Source organism: Sturnira hondurensis, unplaced genomic scaffold (assembly GCF_014824575.4).
Source record: "Sturnira hondurensis isolate 20B ecotype Veracruz unplaced genomic scaffold, ASM1482457v3 Scaffold0009719, whole genome shotgun sequence".
Classification (NCBI taxonomy): Eukaryota; Metazoa; Chordata; class Mammalia; order Chiroptera; family Phyllostomidae; genus Sturnira; species Sturnira hondurensis.
In genome coordinates, this window is record NW_028082350.1 from 1,851,538 (window position 1) to 1,869,655 (window position 18,118).

General features: G+C 33.6%; 1 protein-coding gene across 6 annotated transcripts in view; it reads right to left on the reverse strand.

Annotated features, from left to right (window-relative positions):
* ZBTB20 (zinc finger and BTB domain containing 20) overlaps positions 1-18,118 on the reverse strand; it is an 826,710-nt gene that overhangs the window by 645,500 nt on the left and 163,092 nt on the right. For 4 of the 6 annotated variants that reach the window (XM_037057412.1, XM_037057413.1, XM_037057417.1 and 1 more), the window contains exon 3: positions 5,351-5,419. The exons of the other annotated variants lie outside the window; for them this stretch is intronic. The gene's annotated coding sequence lies outside the window, so the exon portion shown is untranslated. The remainder of the gene's footprint in view (positions 1-5,350; positions 5,420-18,118) is intronic. 6 annotated transcript variants of the gene reach the window in all.

Here is an 18,118-nt window from a genome sequence, read left to right on the forward strand (position 1 = left end):
AATAACAAATAAATAAATACATGTTTACCATCTGGGAAAGGAGACAGGCATAATTAAAAACTAAGACACACCCTGGCTGGTGTAGCTCAGTGGATTGAGTGTGGGCCTGCGAACCACACGATCGTGGTTCGATTCCCAGTCAGGGAACATGCCTGGGTTGCAGGCCAGTTCCCAGTAGGGGACTCACAAAAGGCAACCACACATTGATGTTTCTCTCCTTCTCTCCTTCCCTTCCTTTCTAAAGATAAGTAAATAAAATTTTTTAAAAAACCTAAGACACAATGTGTTAAGTGTTTTATTCATGTACGTAAATGTGAAGGAGACACTAAGAAAAGATGTGCTAATTCTGTAGTGGAGGATAAATAAGACCTCTGCTGGTGACACAGCATTTTCCTGGGTTACACACAGGCCATATGTAGCAGGCTGAATCAACATTAATAACAAAGGCACAGAGCATAGCAGGACATAATATGTTAAGACAATAAACAGTAAAGTGCAGGCAGATGTGAGCTTAAGGAAAGAAACAATGTGGGGTAGGAAGAATAGGAGAGAAGTTTGGAAGGTGGGTGTTCAAAAAGTAGTTTGGAACAAAATTTTTTAAAATTTCAATGTTCACCCTGGCCAGATAGCCCAATTGCTTAGAGTGTTGTTCCCATATGTCAATGTTGCAGGTTCAATCTCCGATCAGGCACATGTAACAACCAATGAATGCTTGAATAGGTGGAACGACAAATAAATGTCTGTCTGTCTGTCTCTGTCACCCTTCCTCTCCCTCTATTAAAAAAATTAATAAGTAAAAATTTTTTACAACATTTCAATGCCACCCTGTATTGGCTACTAAGTAATAGAGAAATAGGGAAAGGTGAAGAAATATCTTTACCAAAAATGAAATCAGTATAATTGAAAATTAACTCCCTGGCTGGTGTGGCTCAGTGGATTGAGCTCTGGCCTGCAAACCAAAGGGTCACTGATTCGATTCCCAGCCAAGGCACATGCCTGGGTTGTGCACCAGGTCCCCAGTAGGGGTTGTGAGAGAGGCAACCACACATTGATGTTCCTCTCCCTCTCTCCTTCCTTTCCCCCTCTAAAAATAAATAAATAAAATCTTTAAAAAAAGAAAATTAAAATGAACTTTTATAAGCCCACTGAACTCTGAAAACTATTTCCATATTTCAACATCCCCATAATGTATTTATAGTAAGTCTTTACATTTAGTTCAAAGAACTGATTTTTGCCATGGGAAAATAAAATTCCTAAAATATTCTCTACCTAAAAGATTGGATGATTACATATTAACAGAAGCTAGTGGGCAGAGAAGCTGGTAGGTCCACAGATCAGGGCATTTTGGGAAATCTAAGCACAATTAAATCTACTTTATGAAATAAGAAATGTTAACAACTAGTTTCACAATTTTTTTGCCTTTTGAAAATTCTACCTTTATTAGTATATCCTGACTTTGCTTTTAGAAAAAACAGAGGCAAACATCCCCTTAAAAAAACACAAACTAATGGGTCTAAACAAAAAAGAGTGCAGTCCAAATTACATACCTTCTCAAAAAAAGATCCACACATCTGGAGGTCTTTTTGTACTCAGCTAATGAGCTTTCTGCTATGTCCTTTCCATTGCAGTACCTTGAGCTGTGAACATTGTGCAAACTACTTACTTGTCCAGTTCATATTTTCTCCTTGCTACTTCGAACCGCCCCGAGGACTTTCAAATTACTGTCAGATACAGGGCATTCATAGGCACCTATTTCTGTATATTTACTCATGGAAAAGAAAAGGGAGAAACCTAGATTCAAATGGTAATAAAGTCTCCATTACCATGATAAACATACTTAAAAGTCAGTCTCATCCTGATACCAGAGTTACATAAAATAAATAGAATCTTAGTGTAACTCACAGGTTATTATATTAAAATTTCTATAGTACATATAACAGACAATGTACTGCTACAAATATGCATAAATACATTTGAATATAGCATGGCTATGCTAGCCAGCCATTTATCATATTTCAATGTACATATTTACATATATTTTACATTTCAACATTTATTCTTGAAAGTTAAAGGGAAAATACTCACAGTCTTCATAATACAAAAATCTAACAGAAATAAAATGTCCTTTAAAAACTGTAATTAATGGCTGCTGTGTCAAACAGTGAGCAAAGGGTCAAACCTTATAATTCACAGTTTGAGAGGTCATAGCTCAAATTATAACTTTAAAAAACTGATTATCTGTGAGTAATTGGACAAATCCATCTAATATACTCTGAATGCATATGAAATCTTTGTGAGAGTAAAAAGAATGTATGTCCAAGTGCACAGCTGAGGGAGGAAATGATCTTTTTACGGACAAGGCTGAAGTCTAGCTAATGACTTGGTATGCCTTTGAACAAGCAAACAAGGCAGGAAGGCCAAACAGTACCACATCCAAACAGAGCATAATGAACAATACGATCAGAACACAAAAATATTCCACACACATGGACACAGAGGAGAAGAAAAAATAGTATACATTTCCAGCGCCTGCTCTTTCATCACTATTACTACACCTCAATTCACAGAAAAATTGATCAGCAATATTTGAAACAAAAAACATGTTTGTAATTCTTCAAAAGTTAGAAATTATTCCTGTGATTTTTCCATTTGAGATTTGAAAATACATATGGAGGTTATCTATATCATATATGGCAGCCATACCTTGAAAGCAAATATTGCTTCACATATCATCCCAAGGCCACCCACACCTTAAAACATAATCTAAATTAATTTGACCTTCCTGCATTTTTTAAAATCTAGAAGTGATCTACTATTAATAAGTCAGGCCACTGAAGATAATTCTTCCACTGTAGACCAAATTCCCTAACCCATGCCAGAAGTGAGGAATAAGCAAAATTAAATTTAATTATATATCTATGTTTATACTGTTTATTTATATGTTTATTATATTTTCCTATTAGACTGTAAGCTCCACAAGGTTAAAGACTGTCTTTTTTGTTCAACAGTTATATATAAAATCTGAGAAACTCCTGCCACAGAGTGCAAACTCAATAAATACTTGCTGGAGGACAGAAAGAAGGGATGGAGTGAAGGGAGGTGGGAGGCCTGTGGTTAGCTAATATCCTCTAGCATTACTTATGTGACTATGGGGAGAAAAATTTTTAAATGTACACTCTATTTAGTCAGTTTACCTACTCAGCAATTCACTGATCCATCCATGTAGCCTGGAGACTAAAAAAGATTTAAAGCGCATTTAAAAATAAAATTAAAATAGATGAAAAATGAGAAAGACAGAAATTAGAATGGGAAATAACAGGTTTACATATGTATACATGTAAAGACAAATCATAGGAAAGAAAGAAAATTTGCTTTCTTAATTTCTTCAGATTAACCTTATTGTGACCACTACTGTAATGCTTTCATTGTAATGAAACACTGAGAATATTCACTACTTCATCATCTGGCCACGCACTACAGCTACTACATAACCACATTCCTAACATCATGAGACACAGAGTCTACTGGAGGAGATAAATATTCAGTTATAATGAAATGTAATAAATGCCATGTAGAAACATAGGTTTTTTGGAGGCAAACCAGGATTCTCCTCCAAACTAGCAAAAATGCTCACATGGTAATTGCTGTACTTTGATGCCACTGTGTCCTGTTGCAAGATACTTCTCTGACACATGTATACACTGTTGGCTCTTGATGCACACACATTACCAGCACAAATGAGATCTGAACATGTAAATTACTTTATCATAAGAAAACACTTTTGAAAAGTGACGCTTTCTTATAAGTGAAAGCCTAACTCTGATTCCACTTAGCCTAGTGATGTGTTTACTTCATTCCCTTGGACCAGCCTATACATTCTGGGCTCTTGATAGGTCCTGGGCTCGACCATCTGGCCCTTTATTTACTTAATTCTTTTTTAATACTGACAAGTATATTAGTAACACTTCCTTGATCACTGGTAAATACACTACCACCTCACAACCAAGATTTTCCCTAATTCTGAAAGTCATTAATTAGTTGTGAGTAGGGGCTGGGGAGTATTACTAAAATATGTTGAACAGTACTACAATAAGCAATCTAATTCCTAAGAGGAAAGCATGTTAATCTGCTTCCCACTTCATTAGAGCGATAAAAAGCATCTTGTCATCATTAAAGAACTTAAAGAGACCTGAGGATTTGAGGAAATGGTTGCTAGAGAGGAAGAATAAATGTAGCATTTAGACAAGAAACACAAATCCCCTACATATTGTGGACAATGTTCATGGTTTTTCTAGATATCCTTTGATTACTCTACTTATCAGTGTTTCATGAGCATAGTTTATTCAATTAATAAAGACAAGCTTCCAAAGGAAACAAATAAGGTAAATGAATCCCATTAAAATGAATTAATCATTCTTCTGGTACTTAAGGTATACATCAGGCAACTTTGAAATCTGCAATAATCTTTTCAAACCAGTAAGGTCTCATTTACTTGGGCTTCACAATAAAATATAGTAGGCTTAAAGGAGAAAAGACAGTTTCCAAAGGTGCTAAAAAGTCATTTAGAGGGAAGATATGCTCTAATTTAAGTACTGAAACTGGGAATTCAGGTATTGCAAGTACATTAAAGAACACTAATTATATTTTTAGAACATTTATTTTTAAATGATAGTCGAACACTTTAATTTTCCATGAAATTTAGATTCTTCAAAGAACATCAGCTAATTGTTGTGTGTGTTAATTCAAGCATCAAGTTCAAAGTATTATAACTCAACTTTCTAAAACTAAGTAAGGTCGGTCCATTGTCCGCATTTCTAAGATCAAACAATGTATTAGGAAGCAAAAGCCTTTTAGAGATTATTTTTGGTTTCAGTCTATATCCTTTTCTCATAGACATTTTGGGAAAAGGATGGCATTCAATTACAGTACTTACCCCAAATAACTAGAATCTCAGCGAAAAAATTATAAAGCTATGGATTGTGAGGTAGATATTAGTATTTCCTTAATCAAATTTTATAACTAATAAATAAAAGTTAATTGGTTCACACATGGAAGCAAACTGATGAAAGGTGGAAGAACAGGAAAAAATGGTGGGGGTGGAGAGGAAGCACATTTTTTAATGTGAAATTTAAGAACTGTCAAAGAAGTGGGGCATGTCTTATTTACTGGTAGATGAAAAAGAAGAATGGATGCTTTTGCATACAAATAAATACAGGCATAGAAACATAATAGAAGCTTTGTGTTACAATGGAACTTAAACTCCTCTGAGCAGGGATCAGCTAAGAAAGAAGGGAGACAGATACAATGCAATGATTAACTAGCTGACAGATCTATTATTCAAGACAGGTACCTAAGCAGTCAGGGCAGCAATGCAGGGGGCCCTCCTCATCAAGCAGCTCTGCCAGTCCAGACTGGATGCCTGGAACCAGACACGACACAAAAACAATAAAGTCTACAGCCAGCTAAGGCAAGATTAACACAATCCAACTACAGTTTTTAATACTACTAGAAATGAATTTCTATTGAGTGATGTTTCCCTTTGTGATTGGCATATATTGTCTTTACAGAATGTTGCCAACACTTACCTCTATCTTACCATGCATAGCAACATTCCTAAAATGACTGCCTGGAAATTCTCAGTATATTACAGAAAAAAGTGACTTTATCATTAGTTGGCAAAAATCTCTGTTGATAGGTATGACCATCATGTCATTACATGAACAGATGGTCAAAGTGACTCCATTTCACTGACAGTATATCATGTGGTTCTTTTTATCCCTGAACAACCAAACCAAACCAAAGTATAACACAGAAGAGGCCATTATGCCTTCCCTCACTGGGTTGGCAGCTTTATCTGTGAAATATGAAAATAAAAGACCAACACGGACTGTAATCCTGCATAGTACCACTTGTACATAGTATTTAATTAAATATTTAAGCATTCATATTTAAAAATCATTCTATGTTTGTGAAGATAAAAAAGACATGGGATAGTTTTTTTATCTTTCAACTCCAGGATCTCCAGTAAAAGTAGAAAAATAAAATAGCTATAATTCTTATTATTCAGTTTTCTACTAAAGCCATCATTTACAGGGGGGAAAAGCACGTTATAATTCTTTCTTTTCAGGTATTCAGGTATTTTAATAAAATGTTGTGAAAAATATATATTTTTTTAAATCCCCATATTAAAATCTATTTCTCTCTGAAAGGTTGTGTTCGGTGTATATATTATGAAATAATTTTTAAATGTAACAGCTGAAATATTCATAAACAAATGAATTAATTGCCTAGCAGTTATCCAATCACCAATTACTGCCTTTTACGCCATCAGATCTCTGAAATACACACATTGTTATATGGACTCAGTATGACAGCTTCATCTCTATAAACCAACACAAAATATAAAATATTACCTTGGCTTTGTGAAACAGAAAATATTATGGGGTAAAGGAGAATAAAAATTAAGAATATATTTGTATATATAAGAACTAATACTATAAACAACAGCTGAAAATTATATTGCTAAAATGCATCTCCACATGTGGCTATGAAAACTTAGGTGCAAGGAGAATTCTGATTATAATACCTTCAAAAAGAGTTGATGATGTGTGAGATTTAAGAGTACATCTTTAGTACTTCTGTACCTTAAAATATTGCTGAGTATTAATTTTACATCAAGTTGTCATTTTCTCTGACATTTGGTTTTATTAATCAAGGCATTTATCATTAATTTGTAGAAAATATCATAATTAAGCCAAATAAAATAAAATCTTTAAAAGGTTAAATATAGAAAGCAGGTGAATTAGAACTTTGACATTACCCTGTTGACATACAGGAGCTTTTTGAAAGTATGTGAATCAAGTTATCACAGTTAGTTTGGTGCCTTAATCTTGGGGGCTGGCTGTTTTTTGGGTTGTTTTTTTTTTATGTTATAAAGATTTGATTTAAAGCTCTGTGACAGTTTTGACATTCAGGTGAAAGTACCGCTGCTGCATTTGGAACAATTTGCATATCCCACTGCTAAATGGAATGTTTGAGGTATGCAGTGACATAAAGAAATTAAAAACAACCTATCACATGCTTCAGTGTATGTATTCACAAAACTGATGGCTGGATCACACCACCCTATCCCCCTCCAATGTAATCTGTGATTTACTCCTCTATAACAAATTACCCTACCATGTTATTCTCACTGGAAGATCTAACCATGCATGTAAGAAGCAAAGTAATTATAGCCCCCTCTTGTCTAAGAAATCTCCAGTCCCTATGAGCTCTTTACACAAAATGTAGGGACACAAGTCAATTGTAAACTTCTTGCAGGAATTCTGGATTTTGGTAGCCACAGAATCTTATCTGAACATTTTTGTTGTTCTCCACAAATGCATTTTTATTTCTTACACTGAGTTTTAAAGCTCTTTCTGATGAGGAATAAGTGCTGACTTTTTGGCTTTAAGCCAGTATGTCTACTTAAGAAAAGGTTAAAGTATAAAATCAGAAGAGTTTCAAACTGATTTTTAAAAGGGGAGGGGCCATAACATATTGCCATCTAGAACTAGGCTGAGATATTCTCAGATGACACAAGCTTTCTTATTTTTGACTTATAATTTCAGATTATGTTTTAGATATAGAAAATGATATTTAGTGTGTTAAAGGGAAATAAAGACTTGAGTTAGTAAATGCAAACAAATATTATGAAACTTTTCAAGAAGATAAAACTCATTGAAGAAAATATCACTGGACATTAGCTTCAGCCTTTAGAGTGTCAAAGGGTAAGTGTTAATACTTTTTTGTGAGTGTAAAAACGAATACTTAAAATGAGAAGTCTGCCAAGGAAACGATTTAGATTCCCATAGTACCTTAAGACTAGCTATGAGAAGGAGATAGCTAAGTTTGTGCATGTCAACTAATATCTAGCTTTTAAAGGCCAACATGTTCATATGTGCAGAACAAATACTCTGTGGAATGCAACATGAATACAATGCAAGCCACTGTATGTACAAAGTATATATGGAGAACAGGTTATTTATTATACTATTATTAAAAGATTTCTTAACTTATGCAAATGAAGGTTTTTACATTTATATTTTTATAATTTAAAAAACTAATACCAAATAGCTATTTGTTTATTTTTATGTATCATAGATTTTGCGAAGATCTACTATGCACAATACACTGATAAGCACTGGTGAGTTAGAAAGTATATAAGCAAAACACAGGCCCTGTTTTCAAAATAATGAGTGACACAGGGAATATAAAACAGAAAACTGTACTTGAATAAGAATTAAATAAAAATAAATAAATAAGTAAAAAAAAAAATGAGTGATAATGGAAAGATATAGAGAAAAAAGATAATCCACAAAGAACAAAAACTAAATGGATGGAAAGAAATAGGGAGCAGAGAATAACATGTTCAAAATAGCTTGAACTGGTCTATAGTAACTACTTGATTGACATGAGAACATGGCTTTATGTTTCCTGTCCTGGCAAGCCAGACTAACTGTAGCCCTACCCAGATTTGGAGGGAGGGATGTTAAAGAAATGGATACATAGTATGGAGTCAAAATTGGGAGAGAGAACACTTAAGCAGGCAGGATGTTGAGGTGCTTTTAAAGCCAATTTGGTGAGTTCGAACATGAAAAGATTAACTAGAAACTACTCTCCTATTAAAAATTGAATTTGATATTGTTATATCCTTGAAAAGTGATCTAATTTACTATGAAATCTCAATGATGACCTTGAGGTCACATTCACTAATAATCTCCACAGAGACTCGGCCATTCAAAATCTCCAAAGCAGTTTTACTAATGGAAATGCTTACATAAATAAAGCCAGCCTTGTAAAACATTACATCTACAATGAAAGATCCACTAAAATGAAAAAAAAAGTCTAAGGATTTTAATTGATTGGATCTTTAATGTGCATAAACAATATTTTACAAAGAGAAAACAAATAAACACAAGCCACACCAATAAACAAAAAGAAACCTGAGGTTAGGCTCCACTGAGACAATGGGATGAAGGTAACATCATCCAAAAGATGTTAGCTTCCAAAAGATGAAGGTAACAGTCCTACCACATCCAGGCTACATGAGTAACATTGCACTCACTCCGCAACACCACACTTGAGAAGAGGCACTGAAAATTAGAATTCCTTAGGAGGACTGAGATAAGAACCATTATTCATGGATAAACAGAAAATAATTACAAATGGAAAAGGAAAAGAGTTCAGATTGTAGGGAGGAGGTACGGCAGGACACTTGGGAGAAAATTAATTTGGCTACTACATGATAGTTGCAAAATTAATTTTTATTCATTTGTTGTCATCTCCCTCAATAGAATGAAAATGCCATAAGGTCACCACTGTTATTTTCACTGTATTATCCAATTTTCATGAATGGTGTCTGCCACAGAGTTAGGAGATCCAATGAATATTTACTGAATAAAAGAATGAACAGCCTGACTAATCTGTGGAACAAGCACTAAGTCTACATCTATTTACAGATCTAGGCTTAAAGAAGTGTAATGTTATTATTAAATTAAAGTTTGCCCTTTTGTAACTCCAAACTTCTACAACCCATTGTTTACAGTCTTCCACTCAATATTCATCCTAGCAGGGGAAACAAACAATGAACAAATAAATTGTTAGAGTTATAATGTTATATAATTATTGCCATAGAGCAAACAAAACGAGGTAAGAGTGTTAAGAGTTATATGACCTGATATTTTGGATGAGTTTGAACATGAAAACTCAGAGGAGATGACTATAAAGAAAGGCCTGAGGGAAGTGAGGGAGATAGTAAAAAAAAAAAAAATACCTGGGAGACTATCTGGGCTCTTACGAGGATTAAACAAGATACATATTAGCTTTCTCACACTGTGTCCAGCACACAGCAAACAATATCCTCAATGACTATTGTTGTATGTCGCTATCACTTTTATAAATGGTACATTCCTCCACTATATTAGAAATTGGCCGGACATTCATTTTTATTTCCCTACAACTCCTTAAATAATGTCTAGCAAGGATTCGGTAAACATTTACAGAACTGAAAATAGAAATACATATTACCAATTCACTAATTAAAAAAGGTAAACAGACCATATGAATATGAAAAGTCACCACATTTAATATGCTTGAGTTAATTTAATTTTGTTAAATCAATGGTATTTAATAATTAATCATTTATGAATATAAAACAAAAAAGAAAATATATAAAATGGCTACAGCCAACAAATCATAGATTAAAGAAAGTAATAAGGATGAATCAGGAAAAAATGATGTTTTCAATATTAGTCTACTGTCTTGACCATTTACATACTCTGTCGGCCTCCATCAGATCAATACATTTTTCTACTCTACTACTACACAAGTACCTGATTCATTTATCTGCTCCTATTATAAGCACAAGGCCTGATAGATAGCAGTCGATAAATCTTTGTTGAAGTGAATTGAACTAAAATTGTCTTTAGTAGCTCAGATGCTTTAAAGTTAGTTCAAATTTTAAAACATACAACGAAATAGATTATAACAGAAAAAATATCAAGTGTTACATTCTGGCCCTGAAGCAAAAAAGTAGGGAACAAGCTTGGTTTTTAACAAAGACTGAATTAGATATGACAGGGTAACACTGGCAGCAGAAGAGACAGGTGAGTAGAACAGACAACAGGGACTCAGTATGGGGTAAATACTATAGGTAGCATTACCACAGTGTTGAGATAGTTATTAATTAATTTATGTGAGAGAAAAAAATCTGTCCCCTACCTCTTACCAGACACCAAAATACAAATCAAATTGATATATTTGAATATAATAAGTAAAACAATCAAAGAGCTTTAAGAAAAAATCTGTATCTAATTTTCTGAACTCCAAGGTGATATCTTTTGAGGCACACGGCAGTAACATACACCTAAGCACCAAGATGAATTTAACTCCTTAAAATAAGAGGTTTTTATAAATCCAAAAATATCTTCAACAAAATTAAGAGGCCAAACAACAATAAAAATAAATATTTTAATGTATATGATATTCATAGGATTAATCTTTCTTATAAACAAATAAAACATATCTCTTTTTTAATGAACATGCAATTCACAACTGAAGAAACATAGCTAAGACATATGAAATATTAATTTGTAATAGCAATGAAACAAATGCAAATTAAAATAACCTAAATATTTCAAAGTAGTAAACTAGTTGAATAAATTATATGGCAAATGAAAATTTACAATATGCCACTAAGCTTAGAGAGCAGATTATAAGATAATAACATACCAACTTTAATAATTTGCATATCATATGTATATATAAATGTAGATCTCTATGCATGTATGTGTATGTATGTGTATATATTAGAAAAAACATATATGTATTAGTAAAAGTACGTAAGGACCTAAAGATTAAATTATCCCTGGTACTTAGATACTAAGGTTATGGCAGATATATTTCCTTTTACAATTTCTTTCAAAGTCTCTACAATAAACACAAATTACATTTTATAAACAAAAACTCACTCAAACAAGACACTTGCTCTATATGTTTCACAAAAATATTAGATGATATATTATTACATTTCCTGAAAGAAGGCCATTTGAAAATGTCTATCCCTATTTCTGGAAAAGCCACCTTTTTTAACGGCATACATTAAATTTAAAAAAAGAAGGAACGAAAGAAGGTGGAGTGAGGAAGAGTAAAAACAATAAAACAAAAATAAGATTTGTAAAAAAATCAACTGCTTACAATGGTATCTACTAGATTCCTAAAAATTAAATTTTAATTGACACTTTTTCAATTAAATTTTCAAATAAAGGCACAGCCAAGATCGTAGAAAACTTAAGTCTGAGGTTGTATTTACATAGTAAGCACACTATTATATGAGAAACTAGAAAAACACACATAAATTTCAGGGATAGGCCCACTATAAAGAGACAAAATACGCCATTAGAACAGAAGAAGTTACATCACATCAGTTCTGAAAGTAAGAGGAGTATAATTTCAAATAACTAAAAATTTAAAGTAAGCAAATGACATGAATAAAAATTCCTAAAGGCTATTTATTCCCTATCAGTAACTGGAGAAAACAAAGTCTTTCTTCATTAAATAAAATTTAAATACAAAGCTTGCTTGTAGCTCATCAAAACTGGCAAATGAAAATCAATTTATAATCCTTAAAGAGCATCAGAAAGAACCTATACATACACGGTCAAGAGGAAAGATGCATCCTTCTAAGTCTGGAAAAGACTAATTTCAGTCTAGTCCATCCATAATGGGACATCTTAAAGTCAATGTGTTCAGTCTGGCTTTGGATATTTTTTACAGTTTTTAAAAAACCAGAGAAATCCAACAAGTTCTATGGCAGACATTCTCCAATAATCTGTAAAAGTGACCTGACTAAACCCCATACTAGAGCTATCTAAAATCAAATCAAATTCCATTAAGCAGAGTTATAGGGCAATAACAAAGGACCATTCACTTGACTCAATTATACTTCTTGTTAGGTATTTCAGTTTCCCTTCCAAACAGATGGAAAAGTTCAGAAAGATTATGTACTAAATACTGCATTTAACCTGAAAATCCTATCAGTTTCTTTTTTTCTCACTTGTCTCTTTAAAAGTAACTCAAGCTCATTCCTTTATCACATGCAGCTTTACTGTTTATTTTTATTTCCCAATAGCAAAATGCCTTAAGTAAATTCTTAAAAACCAATAAATAAATAAATTAAAGCTCAATGACTACAAAAACACACTCTGCTTAATTTTTAATGGCTAAACAGCATGTATTTCCAAATTATTTACTTAATATTCTTCAACTAAAAATTTAAAGTTTTTGAACTTGAAATGTATACTTTTTAAGGATCCATAAAACAATTACTCTTAAATATTCTATTAAGCCATTTTAATAAAAGCAATTAAAAACACCAAAGTAATGCGAATTAAATATTTGCACAAGTACACAAGAACTGCAAGACATTTTTAAGATTTCACAGGTCAATAAAATTCCCTTCATGCCAACTTTCCCTTGTCCTCTCTATTTTAATCCACAAGACCATTGGACAGGATGAGCAGAAATACTCTGTACTAAATTATATTAAAGGAATTCATATAATAATGGTTCTGGAGCAATCACGTTTTGAATGCTCTTACTCCTAAGCATATCATAAGAAATATACAATTATGAAACTATGGAAAAATGTTAATAATTCTGAAACTAGAAAGACAAAAAAAAGACATAAGGAACAGTAGGCAAAAATCACCATTTTCTCTGGACCAACCACTGTACCAGCTCAGCAAGTAAACATCTATTACTTGGAATGTTAGTTAATTAAATTTGGGGGATAGCTAAGGGTGAATAAAGTTTCTTTTTTATCTTTTTAAGTAAAAATATAAGATATACTAGTAAGTTTGTTCTGCCTTGATAAATGGCCTATAATTTTATCTTCACTAAAGATGAAAATTTTATACTACTTTAGAGGATGGCTCTTACCACTTTTTTTGTGGGGGGGGGGAGGTTGTAAGTCACCAAGGATCTCTTTCTCTAAAGTGCATATGTTCACAGAATTTTGTATATTTCCTGAAGCCAGGGACCCACATAAAGACTACTTGAATCAATTTTACAGATTCTCAATACGTATACATAGGAGACTATCCTCACTACACAGTGACCCCAGGACATAACAAGGATTTTAAAGTTGCTGTGTGAAGACATCCCTACTATTGAAACCATTTTCTTTTGATTTGTCTCCTTTTCTTCCTAAAAAGGCAGTGTAAAAACAATTCTGCTTAATTTAGTCTTGGTGAAAGTTTAAATGTGAGTCTCCTTTTAGGGCAATTACACTATCAGTTCTTGGAGCTCAAATGGTTTTCAAATCATTCCAAGTTCTAGAAGTGGCAACAATTTTCTTATCTTTTGTAACTCTCAGAGGAGGCAAGGTCAGAGAGAAAGGCACTAAATTTTCACCTTCACTTTTAAAGATTATCAATTAATGGCAACTACATGTGGCTTCCTTCTATTCAGGTGTTGTGCTAAGTGCTTTTATGCATATCTACTTACTTAAACCTCACAAAAAGCTCTAGGAGGTAGATACCTAGATATCAGATGTCATTATCCCCATTCTATTGATATGTAAACTGAGGCACAGGCAGATTAACTGGTTTGCCACAGATCACTTCTCTGCTGAGTGACAGAACAGGATTCACACCCAATCCGGCTGCAGAGTCTGCACTCCTTATGTGGTTTTACATTTAACACAATTCCTCCTCGTCACTACCAGGCAAGAAACATTCACATCCACCCGGGGAGTTGTTCCTAAATTGCTAACAAAACTGGCAACACCTTGTGCAGCTGGCAGGTATAGACCACTACAAATTCCACACCTTCAGCTGCCCAGGTTGAAAAATAAGACAGTGCTGTCTCAGTAAATGGGGAACTGTACAATAAAAGCTGACCCTCCATCTCCTTTTTTGGAAATAGTTCTGATGAGATATAAAATTGAATGATTAGACATACATTCGAAGGGCCAACCATTTGTTGTCTTAACAAGACAAATTGGCCGTGTTATAAAAATACTCAAAGGTGAGACTGTTATTCCTAATTCTTCTGAAGAGAGGAACAAACCAAATTATATTTTTACTTGGTAGGCTTAAATAGAGTCTGAGAATTAAAATATTAAAGTTAAATTCATATTTATCGCGAGCAGGCAAGTTGCTTCAGTGGCTACAGCAGCAATAACATGAAAATTTTCTTGGCATATGTATGCTTCTCACTGAGAGACTGAGTGTTCTCAGAGACAACCAATTTGTATCTCAGAGATTGTTTTTAGTGTAACAACCTTTATATTTTGAATTATCCCATAAAGAGACAAAGGCTGAAAACAAAAACAAAAAAAGACAAAAAAGAGATTTCCATCCTTACAGTTTGCAAAGAAAAGTTTTGAGTTACACATTTATAAATTTATTCCATTTTATTTTTATTGAATTACTCCCTACATGTAAATGCAATCAAGCAGGTACTAGTGAGACAGAATAAGGTCAAAATAAGGCACAATATTCAGAGCTTTGAAAAATGATTAAAGATCAGATACCCAGTAAAGAAAGTACAGTACAAGGCAAATGGAAATACAAATCCAAGAATAACAAGAAAGAACCTTTGTAACTGAGGCAACTTTTCTTCATTAGACCCAGAGACTTTTACAGAGTAATTGATTTTAATGCAGCCAAACCAGAAGAGAATGAGAACCTGTTTAAAATAGTAAATATGCCTGGAATAAAAATCATCCTCAGGTCCTTCTGTCTCTAAATCATCACACATACCATAGTAAAACAAATATTTGGAAATCAGCAAGTATTAGCTTATTTCTTATAATGATCCTAATCATGATATCAAATCCCACGTGCTTGGTTTTCAAAGTCCTCCATAATCTGGTTCCATCACGTGACCTCTCTTCCAAATGCAGAAATTGTGGCCTCCAATCCAACCTGATACAATTGTAAACCAATATACAATGATTCAGCAAATGTTTATTGAGTCCTACAACGTGTCAAGGAGTGTTCATTTGGCTAAAATCTACAAGGTCTTGGAGCTAAAGAACCAAGTACTCAACTCCAGTTTCTCCAAAATGTTCATGTATCAATGCTTTCTCCCTTCTCACTCTTCTCTTATTCCTACCCAGATATCTATGCATGGCCTTTTCTTGGATTCAACAAAACTGATTCAATCCATTCAATTACTCTCTTTTAGCTCAAACACCTACATTTCTGTTTAGAAAATTAATGACCATTTGAATACCTAACAAAAAATACAGAGCACTAACCTTATACTCTGCTGCCACCAATAATTTCACAAAGGCACAAAACATCATGGATCCTAAATTAACTCAACACACTCACACGCAAACTTTTACCAGAATGCAAACACACATCTTCTTCATACATGGAGTAAAAGTAGGTATACAGTTGTGAGTACATGAAAATTTATTCTTGTATTATTATTTGTTAATTATCATATTATTTCCCATAAAACAACTGTAAACCTACTTTTGCCCAACCCTGTATTCCTATATCAGGCCACACTTGTTTGGGACTTTTGAATATGAATGCCTGGCACATAGTAAGCACTCAAAACACCTGAAGAATGAATAATTAAATAATAAAATAATTATGAAGTTAGTATTTAAGCCACAAATATTTATCAAGCACCTATAAGGTACAAGGTGATATATATACATTTTTTTAAATTAGAAATCCCTGGCTGAAATTCCTGCTCCTAACATAAGTGCATTTGGGAGATCACTCCAAGATAAATCGTTTTTCATTTTTTGTTCAATTACAGTTGTCTCCATTTTCTCCCACTACTCTCCCCTGCCCCACTCACCCCCACCTCCCACATGCAATCCTCCCTGCCACCCCCGCCCACTGTCTTTGATCACTGGTTACTGTCAGTTTGTTCTTTATGTCCATGTCTCTGGTTCTATTTTGCTTGTTTGTTTGTTGTGTTGATTAGGTTGCACCTACAGGTGAGATCATATGGTATCCGTCTTTCATCAATTATCTTAGTGCACTTAACATGATGCTCTCAAGTTCCATCCATTGAAGGGTAGGAATTCTTTTTTTTCAGCTGTGTAGTATTCCAACAAGAAAATGTACCAATTTTTTGATCCACTCATTTACTTGTTGGCACTTAGGCTATTTCCAACACGTGGCTATTGTAAATAATGCTGCTATGAACTTTGGGGTGCATAGGTTCTTTTGGATTGGCGTTTCAGGATTCTTATGGTATAATCCCAGCAGTGGAATTGCCGGGTCAAAGGACAGTTCCATTTTTTAGTTTTTTGAGGCAATTCCATACTGTTTTCCATAGTGGCTGCACCAGTCTGCATTCCCACCAACAATGGGAACAACCTTTTCTCCACAACCTTGCCAGCACTTATTGTTTGTTGCTTTGTTTATGATGGCCATTCTGACTGGTGTGAAGTGGTATCTCACTGCGGTCTTAATTTATATCTCCCTGATGGCTAGTGATGCCGAGCATCCTTTCATGTCTAAGGGCCCTCAAAGAACCCGAACTGACATTTATCTAAGGTAAACTTGATGATACATTTTTATTTTAAAGAGTTCCAAACAAAATAGATCATCACAGAATTAACATTGTTTTTTTAGGCCACACTCCTTTATATTCACCCATTAAACTTATTGATATGTCATCATCAGCTTTTATGATTTCAAGAATACTTGAATGGAATTGATTGAAGGCAGTAATAGTGTCACATATCTCATTTTGGATCTTTATTGCCAAAACTGATATTTTATTCCCCACGAAACATGGAAGATTCAGGGTAAGATTATACTCTAAATGTAGTAACATGTATAAATTCCCTCCCTCCATGACAGATGTATCTACAATGTACTTATGCCCACACATGACAATAATCCAATGCTTCTACAGGTAAATATATGAATAAATTATTTATTTAAACCAGGGATTAGCAAACTTTCTGTTAAAGGCAAAATGACAAATATTTTAGGCTTTGTATGTCACATATTTTTTGTCTTAACTACTCAACTCTGTTACTACAGCATGAAAGCAACCATAAATAATAAATCTGTAAACAAAAACCCTTGCTTATATTTCAACAAAACTTTATTTATAAAGACAGAGAATGAGATCATCAGGGAAATGCAAATCAAAACCACAATGTGATCTTACTTCATACCTGTTAAAATGACTACTATTAAAAAGACAAAAAGAAATAAGAAGTGTTAGTGAGGATGTGGAGAAAAGGGAACCTTTGTACACTGCTGGTAGGAATGTAAACTGGTACAGCCACTATGGAAAACAGTATGGAGGTTACTCAAAAAATTAAAAATGAAACTACTGTATGACCCAGCAATTCCATTTCTGAGTATTTACTCAAAGAAAATGAAAACACTAATTCAAAAAGATACCTGCTTATTTGTTTTTCTTGTTTGTTCATTTGTTGCTTTCATTCACATATGAATGAAATCTTGACTTTTTCTGACTTAATTCACTTAGCATGATAGTCTCAAGATCCATCCATGTTGTCACAAATGGCATTATTTTATCTTTTCTTACAGCTGAGTAGTATTACATGAAACCTATATCATTT